Source organism: Spermophilus citellus (assembly GCF_964194105.1).
Source record: "Spermophilus citellus genome assembly, chromosome: 11".
NCBI classification, from domain to species: Eukaryota; Metazoa; Chordata; class Mammalia; order Rodentia; family Sciuridae; genus Spermophilus; species Spermophilus citellus.
In genome coordinates this window covers 133,379,174-133,405,035 of record NC_138192.1, presented here as the reverse complement: position 1 = coordinate 133,405,035, position 25,862 = coordinate 133,379,174, and the positions used below count along the sequence as shown (strand labels likewise).

At 49.5% G+C, this 25,862-nt stretch overlaps 1 long non-coding RNA gene across 1 annotated transcript; it reads right to left on the bottom strand.

The window, feature by feature from the left end:
* Positions 1-277: 277 nt before the first annotated feature.
* On the bottom strand, positions 278-4,043 carry LOC308631234. The gene is made up of 3 exons (XR_014018140.1): positions 3,641-4,043; positions 2,731-2,819; positions 278-391 (listed from the first exon to the last, which is right to left on the bottom strand). It is a non-coding gene; the product is annotated as an uncharacterized lncRNA (long non-coding RNA).
* Between the last annotated feature and the right edge of the window lie 21,819 nt (positions 4,044-25,862).

The following is a 25,862-nucleotide window of genomic DNA, read 5'->3' as shown; positions in this document are numbered from 1 at the left end:
TCTCTGGTCCTTCTTTCCCCGGTGGAGTGCTTGAGCCTTCTGTCGTGGGCGTGGGCAAATCAGCCCGACCAGGAGGAACCAGGACAGTTGAAGCTCCGCTGCAAGTTAATTTCACTCCTGTGGTTGCCACAGCCTTGGAGGCCTGTGTGGGGAAGCAGACCAGAGGACTTTGCTGAAACTCAAACAACAGCTCTTAAAGCTGCAATAAGGGCCATGCTTGCTCTGCAGCAGGCTGGGAGGGTCCTTCTAGGGAGTCCAGGTCCTGGCTACTCGCCTGCACTGTGCTCTTCTGCAGGGTGGGAGGGGGCCAGGGATCTGGGAAGATGCTCTTGGAGTACTCAGCTCAGTCCTCTGAGTCTTGACAGGCTGCATCCTAGACCCAAGTGTGCACCTGTGTGGGAAAGAAGGGCGGAAGGACGGGAGGGAGGTGAGGGAGGAAGATCAGTCAACCTGTCCACCCCACCCGGCCTGTGTCTCTTGCCACATCACGCTGTGGAAGGGCATGTTCCCGTGCCAGGAGGAACATGCCAACCAGGGCACAAGCACAGGCCAGGAGTTTGGAAATGCTGGAATGGTAAAGGGGGCCTGAGGGCACGTCCCCGTGAGGCCCCACAGTGTCAGCTTTCGACTTTGGAGCTGCTCCAGGCCCATTCAGGAAGAGAGCAGGGGACTCTGGGGAGGGCCAGTCTAGAGGCCAGGGGTCTTCAGTCTAGAGGCCAGGGGTCTACAGTCTAGAGGCCAGGGCTTGACAGGACTCTCTGCTTGGGAACAGGCCTCCTGGTCAGGGTAGCGAATGCCTTTCTGCTCTCCTCTAGGTCCCCGGAGACTTGGGATGGCAGGAGGCTGGTCTCCCACCTTTCTCTGTTGTCGCCAACTGTCCCTGGAGTACCCACTGCCTACCAGGTACCATTAGTCACCAGGGAAACAGCCCCAGAGAAGTCCAGAGTCCTGCCCAGCAGGGCTTCTGCTCAACGCAGAGAGACCAACATAAAGATAACGCGGTGGACCGGCACCCTTCTCCCCAGCTGCATGCCTTTGTAAAAAGTCACTCCTGTGGACACTTCCTCGTCTCACTGGCTGGGCCTCCAGGTCCCTTCCACCCTCAGCAGTTGGAACTCCGGGATTAGTTCCTTTTCTAAATCCAACTCACACTGGGAAACCATCAACCAAGCTCTCCCATCTCCTGAGGGAAGGGGCAGGAGTGTCACTCAGTCAGCTGGGGGTGAGCTCTGTGCTGCCCGCAGTGGATGGGGAGCACCCTGAGGTCCGTATCCTCAGCTTGGAGTTTCCGCTGTGGTACGGGACAGGTGGCAGAGAGGCAGCAATGGGCTGTGGTCACTGTGGTGGTGAAATTTAATGGTGACTGAGTAGAGAAGGGAGAGGGCTGCTTGAGTGTGGTCCAGCGAGGCTGCTCTGAAAGGCGCCATCTGAGCTGTGATGCGAGGGCTGGCAGGGGAGGTGGGCTCGGGGCCACGCGGGGTCTTTGGAGCTTAGATTTTGTTCTGAATGCAAAGGAGTGACTCTCTGATTTCCATGTACACCAAGCTGTGAGGTCCCGAGACTGTCCGTTTGGACAACGCGCCCAGCTGAAAGTGACCAGCAAGACTATACCTGGACACCTGTGCAACCAGCAGGCAGGACAGGGTCCATCTTCCACATGGAACTGCACTGAACCGGGCGTGGATGGGCGAGTGCAGACAGGAGGCACCTTCTCACTGCCTCCTTGCACAGTCCCTGTTAGAACCCACTGTTCTGGAGTAGCTATCATCCACTCTCAGTTCACTGATGCCCCAAGGGGAGGGGACAGTGGCCTTAGCTATGGTGAGAAGTAAGAGAGTCAGGATTTGGGGATTGACCTAGAGTGTACCAATGCACTGGAGGTCAAGGATGGGAAAAGATACTCCAGAATAATCCTTGGGGCTTTTGCTTGGATACTTGTAGATTCTAATTATATGACTAAGAAAACAGTGGTGTCAGAGTTGTTAGATAAAATGCCAAACTGCTCATTTTCAGTTTGGGTTGCTGGTCTTGGCCAAGTCATTGGTGAGTCACTGTTGCTGCTGTTGACATTGGCATCCTGCTGGGGACAGGGCATTATAAGAAATATCACATGTCCCTCTCAAGGCTGGAACAGTTCAGGTTAATCTTTAGCAGATGCCTTCATCATCATGTGGCTAATTCGTGAGTAACTCCCTTAATGAAAGGCAAGACTAGGAGGAAAAAATAGATCTCCAACCTTCCATGACTATTGCTGGATTTCCTAACCCATGTGTTTCCTCTCTCTACAACCAGTTTTCATTTGATTTCTTAGTAAAAGAAAAAAAAGTGTCACAGGCAGCCCTCTGTTCCAAAGCTGAGGAGCAATGAAAGGGGCCCCAGCTGAGGACAAAGGGAGGCAGAGGCCACCTGGGTGGGTCCTGAGGGGTGCTACAGAGGAACTGAGCACAGAGGCCCCACCCTGCAAGCTCTTTCTCCTTGCTGGAGGCTGGGGCCACCTGCAGAGGCCCCTTGCTGGGGGTCTTGGCTTCACAGGAGCAAAGGGCATGGGGGAGGCCATCTGGAGGTGGGCAGCACCATGGGATTGGCCCAGACACCCTTGGGCCAATCCTGAGCTCCGCCACTTCTTAGTCATGTCCATGGGAAAGTAACCTAATGTCTAGGAGCATTCCCTGCACATGCAGGTCAGACCAGGACCTGTCACAAGGGCTAGTGGGTGCATACCTCACATACCCAGCACAGCACTGTCACATGTGGATATCTGGCTACCAGTTAGCATCCTCTTCAGTCTCTTCAGAGAACTGCAACTCTATGGCAGAAATCTAAAGGTAGAGCCCAGGAACGATTTTTAATTTCTTTTTCAGATGTGAAAACCCCTTTTTAAAAAAAATTCATAGAATTCATGAAAATATGTGCACATAGCACTCATTGCCCAATGGAACAAAAAAGAAGTCAAAGTAAATGTTAAGGGACATCTGTTTCTCTGTCACAGAAATACAATAGATATTTTCTAAATGTATATCATGAGCAGAGAACTTTACACAAAACAGATAGAAATGCAAACACAAGCTAGTTACTCCTGAACTTCAGCACAGTGAACTCTCTGACACTCACAGGTCCCCACACCGGTTCACGTTTTCCACTGCACACGCTTTGATCCACCTGACACTGGGCCAGTCGAATGTGACTCTGCAGCAGGATAGATAGACCTTACATGGTGACAACCATGCTTGCAATTTCCAATTCTGCAAAACATTACTGTTTTTACCCCAAGGCTTGTGGATTTTATTTACAATGTGGAAGACAGGTATTTCTGCCCCGTTTAAATGCAAGAGGAGGTGCACATTGAAGAGTTTAGGTGCAGAAAAGAAGCCTGCGGTAGCATGGATGTCATTTCTTGAACTGAGCAGATTGAGTGGTAAAGCTCACGTGGAAAATCTCCTGGAAGCCTTAATCAGACGACATGTCAGCACACCCTTCTGCACAATATCCTTTGCGGCTTAGCTCTTCCCCCTTACCCACCTGCACGCCTCGGTGCCCAGCTGCACTGCAGAGGTTTCTATTACCCAGAGTTATCCTGATTTTCTATCACCATATGGTTTGCTCTATCCTGCATAAGCCAAAAAATATGGGAATCACTTACAGGCAAATTGGAATGCTCAGAATCAAGCTTGTCCTTGACTTTGGTAGATTTCTCTACCTTTCTGTATCAACTAGGAGCCCAGCTAACAAATCATCCCTTGGCCCTCGTGCTCGTGAGTCTCCATGCCACCTGGCCAGGCTGGGTAGCAGGATGCTGCTGCAGGCTATGGATGAGCTGGACTTGCTTGAGCTGTGGGTTTGACTTACGTCTGTGACATACTTTGTTCTGAGGTCCAGGTTAAAGGGGTAGCAGCCACTCAGGGGAACTCTTTGAGCGTCAGATCTCAGTGCATAGGAGACGGTCAAACTGCTCAAGCCCATTATGGCTTGTGCTTACCACATCTGCTCGCACGTGGTCAGCTGCAGCACGTCCCACAGAAGCCCACCATCTATGCAGTGAGGAAGCCAACCCCCGTGGAGCTGATGTGGGGGGTGGGTGAATACGTGTGAACAGTAGTGCAAACGCTCAGACGAGGGATGAAGCGTCCCCTCTGGGGCTGCTGTGCGGGTGTGTGGGTCCAACAGATGTGTCCATCCAGTACGGAGGTCAGCATCCCATGGCTGGGTAGTCCCCACACAGGGACATGAATCAACGACACCTACACAGAGCTTTCATTAACACCGTCCCCAGGGCCGTCTGGAGGCGGGCAGCTGTGTTGGGGCTCCAGGTGCTCCCCAGGCTGAGGACCACCCTTGCCCCCCAGAACTCTCACCCTGGCTCCCACCTGCCTGCCTGACCTTCGTGAGAGGAGGGTCACTGAAGCTGTGCGCTCATTTCCCTTTTGGATTGGCAAGACCAGGGAAGACATGGCTTCCTTCCCGCACTCTCTTTCTTCTCCCAAGTCCTCCTCAAGAACATTTCTTATCCAAACATATCTGGTAATTTGATGTGAACTTGGCACCAACAGAGGACTCGTGGGGAATTCACATCACCATGTGGCTCATGGAGCATTCCATGGCCGTTACCCGGAAAATGTCTCATTTGATCAGTGGTTGGGAAACAGAAGTGGACCAGCTCCTGGTCAGCAGCCATCACTGTGACCACAAGCCTTTAGCCAGAGAGTATGTGCACCCTGGCTTTGGAGGACATTTGCCTGCTCCAGGGACAGTGACTGGCCATGGAATCGGGGCTGAGCCCACTCGGAGGACTCTTGCGAAGCACTCTGGATCCGTGGCCATGAGGCTCACGGAGAGGCTGGCTCCTGCCTTTGATGCGGCCTCTGTTCCATGTGAAGCTGTTCTGACGAGGAGGCTCTGAAATCATCAGTGGAAGTCTCCAACCAAGCACCAAGAGCACGGAGAGCACGTCCAGGGGAGGTACCTCTCTGCTCCACCCCAGAAAGGGTTCTAATGGTCATTTGGCAAAGAACAAGGTTATTGAGGCTTGCAAGCCATGAACCCTGTGTCCATCCTCAGTGCTGTGTGGTGTCCGGCCACTTGATCACTCCAAATCTTAACCTCTTCTTCTCTGAATATACTAACACCTCACTCACACTGTTGCTGTGGAGGTTTGAAAAACACAACAAAGCAACCAGCATAAGCTGCTGTCCCCAAAGGCCGTAAACCACAGGTATTCAAGTCCCAGTTGTGGTGTCGCCAATCTGGGACTGTCACAGATCCATCTCTCACTGGCCGTGTGGCCTCAAGAATGTTGCTTTGCCTGTGTGCCCCTCAGCCCGTGAGTCTGCAGGGTGGGGATGGTGACAGCTTCTGCTGACAGGTGTCTGGAGCTGAGACGAGGAGGCAGTGCCTGGAAGGAAGTAGTGGTGGCTTCCATGTGACGCATGCCGGGTGGAAAGGGGGCACGCACCGTGTGCCAGACCAGGAGGATGCCCTTCCAGACTCACTGAAAGCCTCAGCGTCCCGGGTGAGAGGTAAGCTCGACTCAATCTTGACAGCACGGTGGTGCAGAGAGAGGCCTCTCTAGGTGGCACTTCCCGGGAGATGGTGAGCGGGTGGGCTCTGCCCTGTGAAGCCATGCTGGCTCTGAGTGGAGAGTCTCCCTCTGGATCTGCCCTCTACGCAGAAGACAGGCCCAAGAGTGCAGGGCCCTGAGTTCATCTGCACACAGCTGCCCTGCAGCTCAGCTCTGGGAGCCCCTGGGAGCCAGGTCACCTGGAGCCAGAGTCCCCAGGTCCAGGGGAGGCACAGCAATTTCCATTGAGGCAGACTCTGGCCAGGTTCTACTAAGCCCTGAAGTCTTATTTTGGAGACGTTTTCCTGGTCTTCTACTTCTCTGTTGCTCTTGAAGAGAGACTGTTGTCTTTCCCTCTATTTATTATCTTTCCAGTCTTTGCACGTGGGCAGAGCGCAGCCATGTGCCAGCAGCTCTGTCCCTGTGCTGCAGGCTGCCCCTTTGCTGTTGGGGGAGGCATGCCCAGAACTGCCAGCTGCGTCTAACCGCGTGCGGATTTATGCCCAGGAGACGGAGGAAAGCCTCTCGACACTGGGGTTTCAGCTGGTCCCCCCATTCATTCAGCATATGCAGCTGGCCTCCCTGGAGACAGGCCTGAAGTCTCAGGTGCTGCAGAAGGTTTGTGGGCAGAGCTCCAGGAAACCTGTCCAGGCAGACTGGACACAGGAGAATCTGGTCCACAAATGGCAGCAGGTAAGACCCAGAAGGCCAGCAGGTAGCACTGCAGCTGGAATAGATCTTCACAGCTATCCCAGCTGACAACAAGGGATTGGGTCCCCTTTTCCCATGTCCCTGAGCCAGCCAGTCACTGGAGCACCTCTGGGGACAGGAGAACCCTGGGTCAGACAGTTCTCTGGGCCTGAGGAAAATGCAATTCATAGCAGCGGTGCAGCCATGAGCCATCAGCCGCCGTCTGGCCAGCAGCCGGGTGCACCCAGGGGGAAGCTCAGGGAAGGACCTTTATGCTCACATGGTCTCACCGAGTGCTCTGAGCTGGTCCTCAAGTCAACAGTGAGCCAGAGGCAACTCTCATACAGCCCCTTCCATGGCTGACCTGAAGTGAGGCAAGGATGAAGAGGAAAGCACACCTGAGGGAGGCTCACCTGGAGGGAGGTTCACCTGGAGGGAGGCTCACATATAGGGAGGCTCACCTGGAGGGAGGTTCACCTGGAGGGAGGCTCACCTGGAGGGAAGCTCACATAGAGGGAAGCTCACCTGGAGGGAGGCTCACCTGGAGGAAAATGTACCTGGAGGGAGGCTCACCTGGAAGGAGACTCACCTGGAGGGAGGCTCACATAGAGGGAAGCTTGCCTGGAAGGAGGCACACATAGAGGGAGGCTCACCTGGAGGGAGGCTCACCTAAAAGAAGGCCATGTGCAAGCTGGGGCTTGGGGGCAGAGGCAGGGGAGCTGGAGCACTGAGGAGGAGGAGGAAGGATCACATGGGCTGGGCCATGGTGGGACAGGTCACTCCTGGCACATCTTCAGGTCTATCAGCATTGAAGTGGCCCCGGGGTTGTCCTGAGCCCTCCTCTCTTTCCATGACCACAAACCCCTAGATGGCCCCAGCCAGCCTCGGGGCCTCGATAGCGTCAAGCTGGTGGCGCTGAGTTCTCCCCCCTGCTCCTCTCTGCTGAATCCCCTGGGTGCCCAACAGCCTCAGTGATAGGCTTCTCAGTGCCACACACACGGCAGACTCCACCTTTGGCTGAATGGTCATTCCTTAGCCTTCCTGTCTCAGCTGAGGGAAAGCCGTTCCTCAGGGGGCCAGGCCAGCACCTGCGTCCCCTGGTCCACTCTCCCCTCACGGCAAGCCCAGGCTGTGGCCACTTCTCCGTGTCCACTGCTTGTGCTGGCCCCGCCCCACTAGTGCCACCTCTTACCTGATCCACAATCACCTGCTCGCCAGGTCCCCGTTCCCACACTCGTCCTTCAGTTTGTCTCCACCCAGCCCTCACTGCGACCCCGAGGGCCTACCTGTCCACTCGGTGGTTTAGTAGCCATCTTCCCAACAGAAGATACATGTAATAGGGGGAGGGGCTTTTCAAATGCTTTGATCACTATTTTATTCCTAGTATCAAGAACAGCACTTGGCACATAGTAGGCTCTCAATGAATGTTTGGTAAATAAAGAATGACTTGATTGCCTCAATCTTCACCCGAGACTTTTCTTTGGGGGATGGGGGCCTTTGGATGGGCCCTGAGGCAGCCCATCCCCACCAGCCGACAGGGAGTGCCCTTCCTGTCTTCCCCAGGCAGGGACTGACAGGGAGCTGGCCGGGCTGCTGGCTGCTTTGGGTTGATTCTCTGAGTCGGCTCCTGCGGAGCCCAGATCCTGTTGGAGTCAAGGCACAAGAGGCACGTACAGGGCCCTGCCCTGCTCTTGCCACCCTCCTGCTGCCCAGGTGTGGGAGACCAGCAGGCGGGGTTCCAAAGTCTGCTGACCACTGACCTCAGGCTGCAACCGCAGGAGGGAGAGGAGGCACTTCCCACAGCCGCCCTTCTTCCTCCCCCGTCTGCAGAGAAGGCGGAGGGGCTTGGAGAGGAAGAACAAGCCGCCCTGGGTCAGGGTGGGAAGGACCCCACCGCACGGCTCAGGTCACAGTGAGGCCTCCTTGCCCCAGCCCCTCACGTGGACTGAGACCAGGCGCTGCCTACGCCCTAAGTTTTAACAGCCATGAAAGCAGATTCCATTGCACAGCGTGACATGCATGAGTTTTGCGTTAGGAGTAGGCTGTAAAGGAGACGCTTCCTCTAGTGAAGCAGAGAGGTGTTAGCCTTGAGCTGAGCTTTCCAGAAAACAGCTGCACTAGACCTACGTCTAGGAACGCCAGTCACCAGGCCAGGCGCAGCGGGGCTGGACGGAGTCCTGGGGCTGGCCCACAGGAGCCTCTCTCCTCTCCTGGTAACCAGGCAAGTCCACGCCTAGTCTCGAACGCTTCTCAAAGAACATCAGCCCAGAAAAGTAAAATTTTCCACCTTGTCTGACACCCTGAAATCAGACAAGGAGCCGGAAATCGAAGGCACTTAGAGAAACAGGGGAGCTGCTGCCTGGGCCTCGCTCAAGGTGGACAAGGGCCTTCCCCGGGAAGCGGCCTGCGCAGACCGACCTGGAACAGGATGGCCGCTTCTCCACTGGCCCTCCAGCCTCAAGTGCCTGCTCTGGGCCCCACGGGTCGGTGCCCTACCCACCTGCCCGAGGACACAAGGCCATTTCCCAAGGGGCCAAGGTCTAGAAGACCTTCCCTTTGGGTGAATCTATAGCCAGAGGGCGTGGCTCCAGGTTTCGCTGAAGGCCCTGGACAAGGCCAGACACATCTCAAGTAATCCCAGCCCCGTGGTTTCAGAGGGCACCAACGGCCCTGCCCTCGGGGTGATTCCAACAACCTCCAGCCAAGCAGAGCCTTCTTCCCTGGGCTCCGGGTTTCACGACAGAGGGATCCCGTGCTCCTTAGTCCCCTGGGGTGTCCCAGTGGACCCACAGGGCCAATCTGCTTCTGAGCTCCTGGAATCCTAATGTCTATGAGGGCAGCTGATGTCCAATTTCTGTGGACAGTTTACAAACATGACTCCAGATCCACCCGCCCCCAACGGGAGAGGAGGCTTCAGGGTGCGATTTGGCTTCTCTCAAAAGGCAAGAGTGAAGGCCAGACAGAGAGACTCGCCTACAATAATACGGCGAATAGCCGGAGAGAAGGAACCCACTATCCTCAGGCTTGCCCCGAGCTCTCAGCCCACGAGGATGTTTTCCTTTTCTTATTAAAAGAAAGGCTCAAATTACCAGCCATCTCCATGATACCATAAAATCCATTGAGAATATTGCTCTTACAAAAGCAGACAGGGGGCCGTCTGTAGAGAACGTGACTATTTAAAATATCACACAGAGTGAATTACACAGAGAATTTACACAGACTGGAGAGGCAGAAAAAGGTCTCACGTACTCTGCCGCAGTCTTGGCTGGGCACAGAATCACGAGCCACCACACAGCTTTGTAGATACAAACAGCAATTCTTTATTCCCGAACTCACACCGGCCTCCACACACGTTCTGGGGCAATCCCAGTTCTGCTGCCACCCAATTCACCTACTCCACGAGGCTTATTTCCCAAAAATGCTCTCTGAATCTCACGAGAGTTCAACAGGAGCTTAGGCAGCGGGAACGCCCTAATTCCAGCAGCAATAATCCTCAACATCGAACTTCCCTAAAATCCAAGGTCTTAAACTGGGAACGCCTTAAACTTGTCTTAAACCGGGAACGCCCTAAACCCAAGGATTGGGATACTTCCTCAAACTGCAGGATACACCCTAATCCTGGATCCACCCTCGTCCTTGGGCAGGGTCACCTAACATGCAATGTCAACAGCGAAATTAACATGGGGTACGCTGGCAAGGAAATTTCCTACTTGGTAATGGCCCTCAGCATCTCCCCCCTTCTGATTAAATAAACAACAAGCAATGTGGCTTAAGGACCGTGCCTGGTAGGTTGTCCAATTCAACATATGGTTCTTACCCGTCATGGGAAAACTGACCTTTAGGCGTCAGCCTCCTGTCTTAGGTTGAATCCACTGCAATCAGATCAACCCGTCACTGACTACCGGTCCAGCATTCAGCCATGCTTGTGGAAAGGCCTATGCACCAGTGGGGGGGTGAGGTTTCTTGCCTCACCTCTGTTGGCCCCCAAATATCCTTGGTGCCAGTGGGGGGGTGAGGTTCTTGCCTCACCTCTGTTGGCCCCCAAATTTTAGACCATCACTAGTAGAAGGGAGGAGGATACAGAAATGCCACGACACCAAGCCAATTGACGGCTCCTTTGGAAAAATTGCGTCACTGGTGACACCATCAGCAAAGATATGCCAGCAGTACCACAATTAACATGGGGTGCGCTGGCAAGGAAATTGCATCACTGGTGACACCATCAGCAAAGATATGCCAGCAGTACCACAATTCGCTGCATCAGATGATATTTCACAATGCATGCAACTGATATATAGTCCAGGCAAGTTCTGCAGGCAGTTCAAATCGGAGGAGTCTATCAATATGTCCATTTCCTCCCAAAGTAAATCGAGTCCTTGATTGAGCATAACTTGTTGAGTTATATTCATTGATGCATCAGTTTATACAGTTACTGTGATGGCTATCATAGAAGCTGTAGTTTGGTTTTATCTTAGTCTTCACCGGCACTTGGATGGAGATGGGAATTCTGGCAATGATGCTAAAGAGACATTATCCTGAACAGAATTATTAAATATAATGAAAAGGAAAGGTGAAAGTAAACAAACAGATCTGTTAACCTCCTAAAAAACAATCCTTAACAGCTGTTTACCTAATTTAAATTAGTAAACAAAAGATCTGTTAACCACCATTAAAAACAATCATTAACAGCTGTTTACCTAATTAAAATTAAAGCATTTAAATCACGTGAATAAAAAAAATTCGGATCCATTTTTTCATGAGCGCTCCTCATAAATGAAATATGGACATACAGACATACAACACAAAACAGAAATGTGCACACAACATACAACACATAAGACAATAGTAAATAAAGGCCTTGTAGCTATACCTAGGTGAAATCTCCATTGCAATGTTTAAGAACTCCACAGTCAAAAAATAAAACACAGTCAAAAAATAAAACTGATCAGAAAAACATTAACCTAGGTTTGTATGAGCTCAAAAAATAAAATAGAACTTTACGATGTGGGAAAAATGCAATAATAAAATAGATATTGAAAAAAGCACCGTGGTTAATCACTGTCGCAGATGTAAGAATAGCCAAGCTGGAGCTCTGGATATCAGCTGTTATGGATTTGAGTCAAATCATCTTCTTTTTCTGTAGAAATTGCTTTAGTTAATCTCTCTGGAATCCAAATCGGCTGCTGTTCTCCCTGCGGAAAAACACAGACGGAACCCCGATTCCAGACAATAACTGGATCAGGACCTTTCCATTGTCCTGTTAGAACATCTTTCCAAAGTACCTTAGGCTTATGTACATTTTTCGGATACATATGTCTTTCCGCAGCACTAAGTCCTGATGAATCCAAATTTAAAAAGTTTAGAGTAAAAAGGGTTATTTTAAGTTTATCTTTGGGGGATATATACCCCTTACCAATTCCCTCTTTTTGCTTTAATAGGTACGTTTTAATAGTTTGATGAGCTCTTTCAACTATACCTTGTCCCTGTGGATTGTATGGGATTCCTGTTATATGAGTAATACCGAATGATGAGCAAAATTGTTTAAAAGAGGCAGATGTATAACCAGGACCGTTATCAGTTTTTAACTGTTTAGGAACACCCACAGTGGCAAAATTTTGTAAGCAATGAGCTATAACATCTTTAGTTTTTTCTCCGGCATGAAGGGAGCCCATCAAAAATCCAGAAGAAGTATCAACTGTAACATGTAAATATTTTAATTTTCCAAATTCTGGCAAGTGTGTGACGTCCATCTGCCAAATATGGTTAGGTATCAGTCCTCTAGGATTGACTCCAAGATTAACTTGTGGTAGAAAGGTCACACAATTTTGACATTGTTTTATTATATGCCTGGCTTGTTCCTTAGTTATTTTAAAACGCTTTTGTAAAGTATTAGCATTAACATGAAACCTTTTATGAAAATTTGTAGCTTCTTCTAATGTAGAGAAAATATGTACATCATGTGTAGTTTTATCTGCTAAATCATTGCCCAAACTAAGGGCTCCAGGCAATCCTGTATGTGCCCTAATATGTCCTATAAAGAATGGATCTTTTCTGTCCCAGATTAGACTTTGTATAGTGGAAAACAAAGAAAAAACAGTAGAGGAAGGGGAAATCCTACCAGCATCTTCAAGGGAATTAATAGCATTAACTATATATTGACTATCAGAAAATAAATTAAATACAGAATCTTTGAACATCACAAAAGCTTGTAAAACTGCATTAAGCTCTACCTTTTGAGCTGATTGTTTGGGTACTAAAAATGTAAAAGTTTGATCAGGGGTAACTACAGCTGCTGTACCATTATTAGACCCATCAGTGAATATATTTGGAGCATTCATGATAGGGGTTTTCCTTGTCATTTTAGGAAAAATTACAGGATGCTTAGACCAAAAAGACAACAAAGGATTCGATGGCAAATGATTATCAAATGAAACATTAGATTTACACATGATTATTGCCCAAGTATTTAGCTCATTAGCTAACTCATCAATTTGATCCATAGTATATGGAGTAATAATTTTATTGGGAGAAATTCCAAACACTCCTTTTGCTGCTCTTATTCCTTTGAGTATTAATTGTCCTACAGCCTCAGGATACCTAGTAAGAATAGTGTTAGGAGAATAAGATAAATGTATCCATAATAATGGACCTTCTTGCCAAAATACTCCTGTAGGAATATTTTTTGTTGGTAGTACAATAAATAATAAAGGCAAACTTATATCAATTCTATCTAAATGCATATTTTCCATATAAGTTTCAATAATTTTTAATGCCTTTCTAGCTTTAGGAGTTAACATTCGGGGTGAATTAGGATCTGATGGACCCTTTAGAATATCAAATAAAGGTCCCAACTCTCCTGTTGGTATGCCTAGATAAGGCCTTATCCAATTTATGTCTCCCAATAACTTTTGAAAATCGTTGAGTGATTTGAGTTGATCTACTCGTATTTGAATTTTCGGTGGACGGACCATGGTTGAGGATAATAGAACTCCTAAATAATTAATTGGAAAATTTAATTGTACTTTATCTATTCCTATCTCTAGATTATAATTTTTTAATAAGTTCGTAAGTGTGGCATAACATTCCAGCAATATGTTTTTATCTTTATGTGCTAATAATACATCATCCATATAGTGAAATATTTTTAGTTCAGGATTTTGATTTCTAAGTGGCTGGATTGCTTTATTTACATAGATTTGACACATAGTTGGACTGTTAGCCATACCTTGAGGGAGTACTTTCCACTCATATCTCTCATCAGGACCTTCATGATTTAATGCAGGGATAGTAAATGCAAAACGTGGACTATCCTCGGGATGAATTGGAATCGAAAAAAAACAATCTTTAATATCTATAGATAAAACATGCCACGTTTTTGGTAAAGCAGACAATTGAGGAATCCCTGATTGAGCAGGTCCCATAATAACCATCTCATTATTAATGGCTCTTAAATCTTGCAATAATCTCCATTTACCCGATTTCTTTTTGATGACAAAAATGGGAGTATTATGGGGAGATACGGAAGGTTGTAAATGTCCTTCTGCTAATTGTTGTTTGACCAGATCATGGGCTACTTGTATCTTTTCTTTAGTCAAGGGCCACTGAGGAACCCACACTGGTCTTTCTGATTTCCAAGTAATTTTGATTGTCTCAGTGGCCCTTTCTGAAAATCCGACCCATGTCTGTCTGTTCCTTGATCTAATTGAATTGGTGCTGCTAAACCTTGTTCTTGTTTTCCTAATCTTTTCTCTTTCTTAACACCTTGTCTAGCCCTAGTAGTGGGCGCATTAGAATTGATGTTATTTGTTAACATCAAACCTAGTTGATCCAGGACATCTCGTCCCCATAGATTAATAGGAAGGTGATCCAAAACATATGGTTGTATAGTTCCTTCACATCCTTCAGGATCCTTCCAATCTAATACCATAGAACTTCTATGGGGATTAGTAGCCACTCCTAGGCCTCGAAGCGTTTGAGTGGCTTGTTGTAATGGCCAATGTTTTGGCCATTCTCGACGAGATATAATGCTAAGGTCAGCACCTGTGTCCAGTAGCCCATTAAACTCGTGCCCTTGAATATTTAGTTTTAGCATCGGGCGAGAATCTAAATTTAAAGACAACATAGCCCAGTCTACACCTGTGGAGCCTAATCCCTTAGAACCTCTTTCTACATTATGACTAGAGAACTTATTATGTAGGCTGGGTATTATTAACAACTGTGCTATTCTATCTCCAGGTGAAATTACTGATATACCTCCTGGAGAACTAGCTATAATTTTTATTTCACCTACATAATCGGGATCAATTACCCCAGGACTTATCATAAGTCCTTTTAATGTAGATGAACTACGTCCCAATAATAAGCCTACTGTTCCTTGGGGAAGAGGTCCTTTTACTCCTGTAGGAATGCTTTGAACTCCCATCTCTGGAGTTAATACTGCTCTGGCAGAGGCGCAGATGTCCAACCCTGCGCTCCCTCGGGTTTGTCTGATGAGGGATTTAATGGACAATGTGTCCTGGGCACCACCCTGATGGTGTTGCTGGGTTCCTCCACTGCCCCGTATATTTGTGGTTTTGGGCCCCGGAGCATTGGGCCCCTCACTCCGTTTTTTGGCAATGAAGCCTGATGCCTTTCTCCACAATATTGTGGGTAAATACCTGATCCTTGTCTGTTTTTTGATAATGGAGTACCTTCTATGGTGGTTTGAGAACGGCATTCATTAGCCCAATGTCTCCCTCTACGGCATCGTGGGCAAATACCCGGTATTCTATTCCTTTGATTTCTAGTTTTGTTAAAACCTCCTCTTATAGGGCAACTCCTTTTAAAATGTCCTGTTTGTTCGCAATTATAGCATGTTTCTGGCCTGGCATCTAAAGCCTGTTGTACTGCAGCTGCCAAGACTTGCCCTTGTTCATTAATATCTCTACATAGTTTAATATATGTATTTAAGTCTTCATGTCTCCATGGTCTAATAACCTCTCTGCAGCAACGATTTGCTTGGTCATAAGCAAGTTGTTTTATTAATGGCATTGCTTGATCTGTATCCCCAAAAATTTTGGCGGCTGTTTGAATAAGCCTATCTACAAAGTCAGCGTAAGGTTCATTAGGTCTCTGTATTACCTTAGATAGCTGACCTTGTGAATCTCCATGTCCTTGTAAAGTCTTCCATGCCCTAACTGCGTCTACAGCAATTTGTGCATATACAGCAGGATCATATTCAATTTGTTGCCGTTGACCCTCATAAGGTCCTTTTCCTAAAAGCATTTCTAGATTTCTTTGAGGGTAACCAGCTGCTGCATTTCGCCTAGCTGTCTCCGTGCAAAATTCCTCATTGGCAACTTTCCATAACAAATATTGTCCTCCATTTAGCACAGATTTACACATGCTAGCCCAATCTGCTGGCGTCATGTCCAAGTTAATAATGGATTCGACCATGCTTACCGTGAAGGGAGCTTGGGGACCGTAGGTTGTTACAGCCTCCTTTAACTGCTTCACTGTTTTAAAATCTAAAGCACGGTGAATTCGCTGCCCTCCTACCTGTTCAAGTACAGGGCATGCTAATCTTTGAGGTCCTGTCTCAGGATCCCACTTATCAACTACGGGGTTTGAGGGCCACTCAGCTGTTTCCATCGGTGGGGCTGTTGGTTGAATTACGCCCTCTGGTAATAAAACGGAGTTAGTAACAGCCTCTTGTTGTGGCCTTTTTCCTAATAACCCCTTTTCCTTTAAATTTTCTTCCTCTGTCTGACTAGCTCGAGAGACCTTCTCTTTTGCTTGATCTAAAATGTCTTTCTCCATGGTCTGAATCTCTAACACTTTGCTTAACACCTTTTCGGTTTCTTTTTTACTAATTTCTAATCTTCTATAAGAATAACGCAACCCAATAAGATAACACAGAACAAAACCGAAACTGAATGAAACAAAAACTGAATAAAAATTCGCTGTATCAATTTTCTCTTTCTCTGGGCTGACAAACTTCAAACCTTCAGCCATCCATTTTTCCCAGTTTGCCTGAGAAATTTCTAGGGACAGGCAGCTTGAAACAAAAACGAAATAAATCAAAACAAGAACACATTGTTTTTTAAAATAGTCACCCATTCTCTCGCCTTCCCTCAGGGGCGAGGAATTTCACTTACCTCCAAGTTTCAGACGTTCCACGTACAGGCCACCAAATGCCGCAGTCTTGGCTGGGCACAGAATCACGAGCCACCACACAGCTTTGTAGATACAAACAGCAATTCTTTGTGGCTCGTGATTCTGTGCCCAGCCAAGACTGCGGCAGTACTCAAAGACTGCTTACATTTTTTAAATGTATTTTCAACTCCTGTCACACACCAAATAACATATATGTAAGTAAGCGTAACTACTTTACTGAATTTTCTTTTTGTACTGGAGAATGAATCCAGAGGTGCTTAACCACTGAGCAACATCCCCAGCCCTTTTTAAATATTTTATTTGGAGACAGGGTCTTGCTGAGTTGCTTAGGGCCTCGCTAATTTGCTGAGGCTGGTTTTGAACTTGCAATACTCCTGCCTCAGCCTCCTGAGTGGCTGGGATTACAGGTGTGCACCACCGAGCCTAGCTCTTTACTGAATTGTTAATATCGACCTTCTAAATGGAATTCATGTAAGAGAGAACACATAAACAAAATCAGAAATGAAAAGAGAAAATAACAATTTAAGGAGCATAAATTTCAAATCATAAGAGTATTTTGCACAATAAGCTGTGGTTAATATGAGGTTTTGACCTGAGGATATTTTTTTCTGTTTTGAATAAAAACAGAAATAAGAGGCACAAGAGCACTGATAAATTTATTGGGAAATAGTTATTTTCAATAAGTTTTATTAGACCAATTGTAATTCCTCATCCAGTTCCCTATGTGTCAGAGCCCAGCACTCCTCCTGCCCCCTCTCCACTTGACTGCGATGCCTTTCCTTGGCCAGTTCTCTGTATGAAGAGCTCATGACGAAGACCACGGTCTTCATCGCAATCTGAGTTGCCATTGCGCCTGCCCTTGTCAGTTCTTCCTTGTGGCCAATATTAATCATTTCTAGTTGGTCCTGTTTTCCCATTAAATTCAGAATATCTACATTTAGGAAGGAAGATGTGTTTCTATAAAATTTTAGTCAAAAGCAACTTTGATGCTATACTAAACTGATAAGGCTTAGTCCATATCAGTTTAATTTTGTATTGATTTTGTTCTTCAAACACCATTGACTGGATAAGACTGCTGTGATTCCGAAGATCTGACAACATTTTGAGCAAGGCTTTTTTTTTTTTTAAGAAAGAAAGAGAGATAAAAAGAATATGCAAAGATGAGAAAGAAGAAGGGAGAGGGAGGGGCTGAAAACAAGGGGCACAAAGAGTCGATCCGAGGAGGACGGGAGGCGGGCAGCGGAGTCTCCAGGGCTGGAAGGACGCAAAAGGGAAGGTTCCAAGGCTCGGCGGAGCAGACCGGGCGGAGCAGTGCTTTCTGCCTCAGTTTCCCACGCCTCCTGTAGGTGGCCATGATAATACGTTCTCCGGGTTTTCAGCCTGTCCTTAGGGTCACTTCTCACTTGCCTGTAGGCGCAACTTCTGTCTATATTATTTTGTTTATATTGAGGGCTCAGAATACCTGGTCCTAGTTTCTCTCCTCTTCAAAATACAGTTGACACGGCTGAGCTCATTCGCACCCATGACCGTGAAACCACTGGTGGACTTGCCGGCTGCACTCCCCATCTCTATCAGTGCGCCTGCTGTTCCTATAACAAACACCTGAGACAAATCAACTTACAGAGAAAGAAGGTCCATTCTGGCTCACAGTGTTGGAGATGGACCCCCAGCCACTTCCCACCTGGCTCCTGCTGTGTGTCTAATGCGCCCACTTGCATCTATTTTTGCTCCTTGCTCCTCTTCCTGGCCCCACGCCAAGTCTTTCTCCATAGGGAAGTAAAGTGAGTTTTCAAAAGTTCACTTTGGAGATTCCAATTATAGTGAAAAAGTATTTGAAAAAATATACTTGAAAAATGTTGAAAGTGGACTTTTTCAAAATGGATGAAAATTGAGATCCAAGAAGTTTAATAAACCCCCCAAAATGAGAGTTGTGAAAAAAAATATACCCCAAATGGCATCATCAGATTGCATTAAGCCAGTGATTCCAAGTGTTTCAATTCAGCCGACTTTTCTCATCAGTCACACGATAGTATGTCATTTTCCATCTCTTTCCCAGGATCTCAGTGAAAATTTACCCAACATAAAGAGCACCTTTTCACCGAATATTAAATTGCCTCTTGAATAAATAGCAAAGTATCTTAGAAAATCGGAACTGAAATTTTATTTGTAAACAGCAGTCCCCTGGATGTGAGGACAGCTGGGGTCGCTTGGTAAGAAGTGCCAGTGGAGTCCTGGAGCTGGAGTCTGCGGGAGGCGGGAGCCCCCACGTGGGTGCTGACTCATCCATCCCAGCCTGAGAAGCCGGAGGGGTACCTCTGTCCTCATCTCTTGATGGTCGGAGATGACCCAGGCGCCAAGAGGATCCAGCATCAACCTGAGGCCAGTGTTTGAGCAGCAAATTGGTGCACAAGCCTCTACGTGAATCAAGTCCAGTGTCAGAAACAATGCTGGGGGGAGGTGAACGCCTGCTGGACAGTGGTCAGGGGGCAGTGGTCAGGTGGAGCCTCGGCACGCTCGCGGAGCATCTGAAGGCGGCAGACTGAGAGGCAGCTGTGTCTGGCTCCAGAGGCTCCACTCTGTGGGTCACCCGGGTCTTGTGTTGATACACTTCCTAGGACACTGGAGAACTCACTGCTCTGGGGTACTTGGTTTAATTTCATTTGGGTAACAAAATTTTATAGTACACATCCAAGTTCAGCCTCTAAGAAGAAAGGCCCAGTGAACTCAAGAGCGACTCCCTGTCCGGATGCATCCAGCTCCTTCCTTACACTTTGTTCTCTACTTTTCGGGTCTCAGATGTGGAATATTGAATCCACGTCCTGGTCTCTGTGGGACTGAGCACCAGCAGCATTCCTGAGGAGTGGCCAGCTTATTTCCTGACTTGAAGCAAGAGTATCTTTCCCCTTCATTTCCTCATCGAGTGTGCAGAGAAGGAGAGTAATCCATGTGGTGCAATCTCTTACAGAACAAAGGACCCAGAGCAGATGGAAGGGTTTGGTGCACAGGCTGTGTGTCCCTGCGGGCAGCCTCAGGCCGTCCTTGGTGGGAGCATGTCTTTGGCATGTCCAGTATCTACCCCAGACCAGCCCACCCAGCTCCCCCAACCACACGGCTCCGCCCCTCCAGCTCCTCTTAACTCCCCCAGGAATTACATCTTCCCCTCCAGCTCCTGTCTTATCAAAATTGGTCTCAGAAAATAATGTTGACTCATGTGAATCCAAGAAAAGATGTCCCTGTTTTCCTTCTTTTAATTTGGCTATGGGGTAAAGTTTTGGGTCCGATGTGAATGATCTAGCTTTGAGCTGGTTGGAGGGGCTCAGGGTGCTGATGGTGGCAGGCGCCTGCATTTCATAAGAGTCCTCGTTCCACTCTTGTAGATATTGAAAGGAGAAGGCATCAGAGACCAGCGACAACTCACAATAGAGCTGTGTTCTAGGTCTTCATATGCTTGACCTTGACCTCTCCAAGGGCAGGGAGCTGCGTCTCCTCAGCAGCACATCTCCAGAGCTGGACTGGGGCCCGGAGCGTGTGGAGCCTTAGAGACCCTGGTTAGGGGAACCGAGCTCCCGGCCCTGAGAGAGGCAGAGGGGGAGGAAGCCACTCCCTAGCAGCAGAGGGGCTGTGTGGGGGAGGCCGAGGTGCCCGCTGGCCCCACTGGGGTCTCTTCTACATGAGGGGAAATGTCATCTGGAACCCTTCACTGCCTGGATCCCAGCAGAGATGGGACCTGGGGCTGCAGCTGACCCCGATGCTGCTGCCATGAGAGCAGCCTCCCATGGCTCCCCCAGGACACCCTGGACACTCACCGGAGGTTGGAGCTTGCAGAAGAAAGGAGGTGGGCGGTCGAGAGGATGTGACTTCTTTGGAGGCCATTCATTCTGTGTGAGTGACGCACACAGGCTTCAGCAGTGCATGTGGGAAATGGCCCTGGCAGGTCCCACCACCCCCCTGCAGAAACCCAGTCAAGCGGCATCCAGGGATTGCTCCTGCTCCCTTCCACGTCCTCCTGCCTCTAGGTTGGATTGCCCAAGGGGACAAGGTGCTGTGCGGTGAGGGGATCCGGGCCATGTCCATCAGCTCATGGAGGTTTGATGGGGAAATGAGGGCCCAGAATGGTTAGCTGGCTTCCCAAGAACACAGAGCAAGTGAGTGAGGAGCTGGGACTGAGCCCAGGCATCCTGGCTCCCCAGCCCCTAGAGCCAGACGAGGCTCTTTCTGGACATTGGATCATCCCTCCTACTGCAGGGACTCACACCATCCCTTCGCCCTCCAGGTCGCTTCCACCCTCTTCATCCCCATCAACCAAGAAAATATCGGGTTCCGTGCTCCTTTGCAGAGAGCCAGATTCTCCCTTGTGATTTGTTTCCAGGCAGAGAGTTCAGAATAAGCAAGTCACACACAGTAAGAACTCCGAGTCCCGGTGACCCAGAGCTAATGAGCTGACTAACAGCTTTACTACCAGGGCAGAGCACCCGCCAGCAGGGCACTGCTTGTCCTGGGGGCTTCTGCAGATGCAATCAGCTCAGCCTTGCCCTCTCAGCCCTCCTCGTCCCCTGCCATGCACGGCCTCCTACTGCAGGGACTCATACCATCCCACCAGCCAGCGTCCACTGACCAGGAGCTGACCCCGGGAAGAAGCCCTCAGCCATGGCAAGTGGGAGTGAGGGTCCAACACTCCAGATTCCTCATCTCTAAGTGAACTTCACAGTTTACCAGAGGGACTGAGCTTCAAGTGCCCACGGTGGACACTTGCTCATTAACACGCCCCATAATTCCTCTCCCCCGTGTCTGGCCTGCAGCAGTTTGAAGTCCTGCCTGTGACGTGCCCCTCTTCCTCTGCTGGATGTACCTGCTTGGTGGACGGGATTGGAGGATCTTGCTAAGGGCAGACATCCCCATGCAGATCATTCTAGAAGCTCGAATGCTCAGCCTACTCAGAAGGGACCCCAAGAGCACCACTGACCTCAGATGGTGGTCCCTCTGAAACCCTAATTCCCTGAGTTTGCATCTGGATGTTTTGTTCTTCAAAGAACCAGATCTAGACTTCCCCAGAAGCTGCAAGGAAGCTTTCTCATGCCATTCAAACTCCCGCCACACGGATAAGCAACTAAATTACAAGAAACAAACCACATCTGCCACGCTTCTCCCCACTCTGCCCCCGTCTCGCCCAGGCAGCAGCTGTGGGAGGTGACATTTCCCAGGTGGAGATGAAAAGTCCTCCTGACGCTGGTGCCAGGCAGAGTGGGCACAGAGCTATCTTCTGCCCAGGATCAGGGGCTTTCCTCATTGAGGTTGGGGCTTTCCCTCCTTTGAGAAGAAAATAAATCATGATAAAACCCGAGTAACTCCAGGAATGACTCTAACTTCTTTCCACGTTTTTTGGCTCAAGTGACCCAGTTGTTACTTCCTGACCTGGCCTTGAGAAAGAAGCCAGCCTCCTGGAGGACACGAGGGCTGTGGTTGGCTCCTGCGGCTGTCACGGGGCCCTGCTCCTTCAGTGTGAGACAGGCCTGAGCCGTGAGTCACGGGTGCGTACGCTAGGGATCCTCACCCTGTATTTCTGAAGCCTGTTGGTGGCTGAGCTCAAGCGCGGCTTGCAGGGCCCCTGTGGGTTTCCTCTCCCCTAAACTGCCCGGCCCCAACATCGCAGCCTGCGTGATGGAGACCAGAACCTGCAGCATTCAGAGGCTGAGGCCTCCCCATTCCTGGGTGTTCTAGTAGCAGAAGCAATCTGCCGCTCGGCAGTGTTTGAGTCCATGTTACCTGATCTGAATAATCAGCTCTCAACCTCCAAGTGTCATTGGAGCACCACGCAGAGCCACATCCAAATGTGATCCTTTCCTTTCCACCACGGGCACTTCTTTTCCCCAGTGTTCATGGCAAGGGGGCCCAAGAAAGTGTTTTTGGAAGTCTGAGAGGATTCCAGGAGTTTCCTTTATTGGAAGATTTGAACTTTATAACTTTGTAGGTTGAAAAACCCTCTGGCGGTAACATTTGTCCTTCCTCCTGTCCAGAGTGGACTGTTTCTTCACCCCTTGAAGCTTAGCTTGTCTTGCAGCTTGTTCTGGTCACTGTGCCACTAGCAAAGAGCACCCAAGCAGAAGCTTGGACAGTGCTTGTCCCTTAGAACGTGTGTCTCCTGCTGCTCTTGGGACCAGTGGCCCTGAGAAGATGGCGGGGCTGGTCAGGTAGACGCTGCACTCGCACAACTCACAGGCCACCACAGCCATGGCCAGACATGTGAGTGAGGCCATGTGGGGCCCAGTGACACCCAGTTCACCTGCCAGCCAAGCACAGCCGCATCCAAGAGCCATGACCATCCAACTGCCCACTCACAGAATTATGAGCTAACAAATAACTGTTGCTTAGATTGTGGGGGTAGTTTGCTACTCAGTAAAACCTGAGACAAGGATAAAACAATGCAACTATGTAGGTGTGTCCTGGAACACACGAATGACAACCTTATGCTCACACTGTCACGTGATTTCCTCTCTAGGCTGGTATCTGAGATTGTGTTTATGGTCCTGTTCGTTGTATTCAACTTATAAACAAATGAGAAAACAGCAGTATAAACAGCACGTCTGCTTCAAGGGACCGTGATAGGCTTTTCTCAGTATGGTTTCACAGAGGAACCTGAGCCATTCAGCATGAAGAACTTACACTGATTTTTGTTTCTGCACGTTAAGGTGCTTGACTAACATGATAGTAAATGCATGTTCAACTAACATTAAAGTATCAGTGACCTCGTTCTTCCTGGGAATCTGCAGACATTTTTCCTTTAAAAGCAGTCCATGCACTAGTCAGGAGTGAAGAGCCCAGCTACGTGGTGTAGATTAACTTGGGGAGGCCGAGAGGCGCCTGGGTGTTGAGAGCCACAGCCAAAGGGGCCCCAGCAAACTTCCAGCTGCCAGCAAACTTCAGACTGCCAGCTGATGATTGGCTCACAGTGGCCCCAGCAACATCTAGCTGATTGGCTCCTCTGCGGTGATGTTCATTGGGCTGTTTCCCTGCCCTTCAGACTGCCAGCTGATGATTGGCTCACAGCGGCCCCAGCAACATCTGATTGGCTCCTCCACGGAGCTGCTCATTGGGGGACTTCTTTGGCTCTGCCCACGTGACCCAGCCAATCAGCCTCAAGAGCAGGAGGATTGTGGGAAGTGGTGAGGTGTGTGGGGGTGAGAGGCTTGTGGGAAGCCGGTGGTGGCAGTTGGGCTCTGAGGGTTTTTTCCTGAGGAGCTGTTTTGTTTGGCGTTTGTAGTTCTAAAAATAAAGTTCGTTTCTTTTGACAAGTGGCTCCTGAATTGTGCCCAGCCAGACTGCGGCACCTGGGGTCAGCCATCTGTCCCTTGTGTTCACCTGGAGTCTGTCTTGGTTTCTCTCTGGCCTGTGTAGTTTAAGATGCAAAATCCCTTGTGTTCAGCTCCTTGGGGTCAGCCCCTGATGAACCACCCTATCACGGCCTGAGTACACGTTCCTCTAGCCTCCCTCCCATTGAATCCAGCTCCTGATCCACCCACCTCACAGTTGGAGGCTGGATTTCCTTGCATGGACACCACAGTTCTGGAGTGCCCACCTCCGAAGCTCCCACGAAGCCTCAGTCCCCCTGGATGCCTGTTCTGGTCAGCCCCGTCCACCGCATGCAGATGGCTTCTCTCCTGCTGCTGCAGCTGCCTGGTGTTTGAGCCTCTGGAGCAGCTGGGGCCTGTCCCATTCCATCAGTTCTGCTTCCCTTTGTGGATACAGGGTCCTGTCCACTCCAGGACTCCCAGGTCCTTCTCCTGGCCCTCCCCTGAGGCTGAGTGCTGCTCTCTGCTTGGGGGCTGCTCCTGGATCCCCTGATAACGCGCTCTGTGGCCCTGCCTACTTTCCCTGGGTGCCTCCTCATCTCACATCAGCCTGCTTCACACCTGGGCGTGGGGCCTCACTGCCAATCTTCCATTTCATTTTGTGCCAGTACATTGTTTTAGCATTCACTTCAGATTTCTTTGTGTGGGGGTCCCTAAGTTATGGATATGAGACCAATGAGATCTGGGTCTTCCAAATTAATCATAGTTCAAATCATCATCTGGCTAACTCTTCTCCCTGAGTCAATCCAATCTCCAACTCTGACCTGGACTTGACCTCTTCAACTTCCACCTGGAGTATCTCACCTTCTCGGGACCCTACTGAGTACCTGACCCATCAGGGGCAGGGTCACCATAGGATCTATTGTAAAAATCAGGTCACTTTTGAGTGCAAAAGAGGATGCTATTGGTTATTATGCTGTGGCAATAGGTATGGATGAAGAATACAGTCACCTGGGTAAATAGTGTCAATGTCAAAGTCAGTACTCAGGGAAGGGATGGGACCTCAATTATTTATTTTTTTAGATTAGGATGTCGTCAGGATACCTAAGTTACAAGTCAATGACTCTTGACAAACATATAAACATCTGCAGAGCCAACACCCCATCAAGACAGAATCCTCCACTCCTGCCACGGACAGCCCCTCTCCGTCCCTCCCATCAGATCTCCATCCTGGCACGAACACAGCTCTGGATCCCATCTGCACAGGATTGTTCTGCCCGTTTGGGGGAATTCTGAAGATTTCTTTGGATCTTTCATCTTCATCAGACTCTAGTTAGATTCTGTCGTGACCATCAAGCAGGCTCCGCGGCTTCACTCTTTGGAATTTATTCGGACACCTTCCATGGCGCAGCGTGGGCCTTTCCTGGTAAAAGTCCCACGGGTGCTAAGAGCCATGTGCTCTCCATTAAGCAAACCCCACAATGGAGTCGCTGGACGGTGTTGAAATAATCTATAGCTCACTGCTGTTGGTCTATTTTCCCTTCCTGTCAAACTTGGCTCACAGCAGAGCAGCTGTGGCGAGCTCCGGCCCCAAGTGAGTCAACGGGCTCCACTCCTGTGCTTGTGTTTGCTAACCTCAGGATGGCGCCAGCCTTAGTCATGTCTGCTGGGAATGAGTGCGCCAGACGGCCAGCAGTGAGAACTCCCAGCTCGGGACCACCTGTTGATACGGACGGGCGTGTCAAACGACCTACACACCCGTCCCCCTGTGCACCCGCCCTCCAGCCACCCTCCCAGGGTTGGTTCACATAGGACCATCTTCAGCGGGAGGTAGCACGAGGTCCTTCCCTGGCTGACCTTAGCTGGAGGATGTGACCCAGGAGAGGGTCCCCCGCTGGCCTCACCCGGGTCTGCAGACAGGCTTGACGTGCACCGCACCAGCTGGCAGGTGGACCCCAGCTGAGGTCACTGGTGCTTCCCTCACGAAGCAGGACTGCCTCAGGGGGAGCTGGACACAGCTCCAGGCTCGCACGCCCCTGGCCTGCCTGGGTCAGTGCAGTCTCCTACGACCACAGCACCACAGACTGGGTGTCTGAAGGGCAGCGGTCACTCCTCACAGTTCTGTCAACAGACTCGCCTCCTGGTGGGCCCTTCCCGACCTGCTTCTTGGTGGAGGT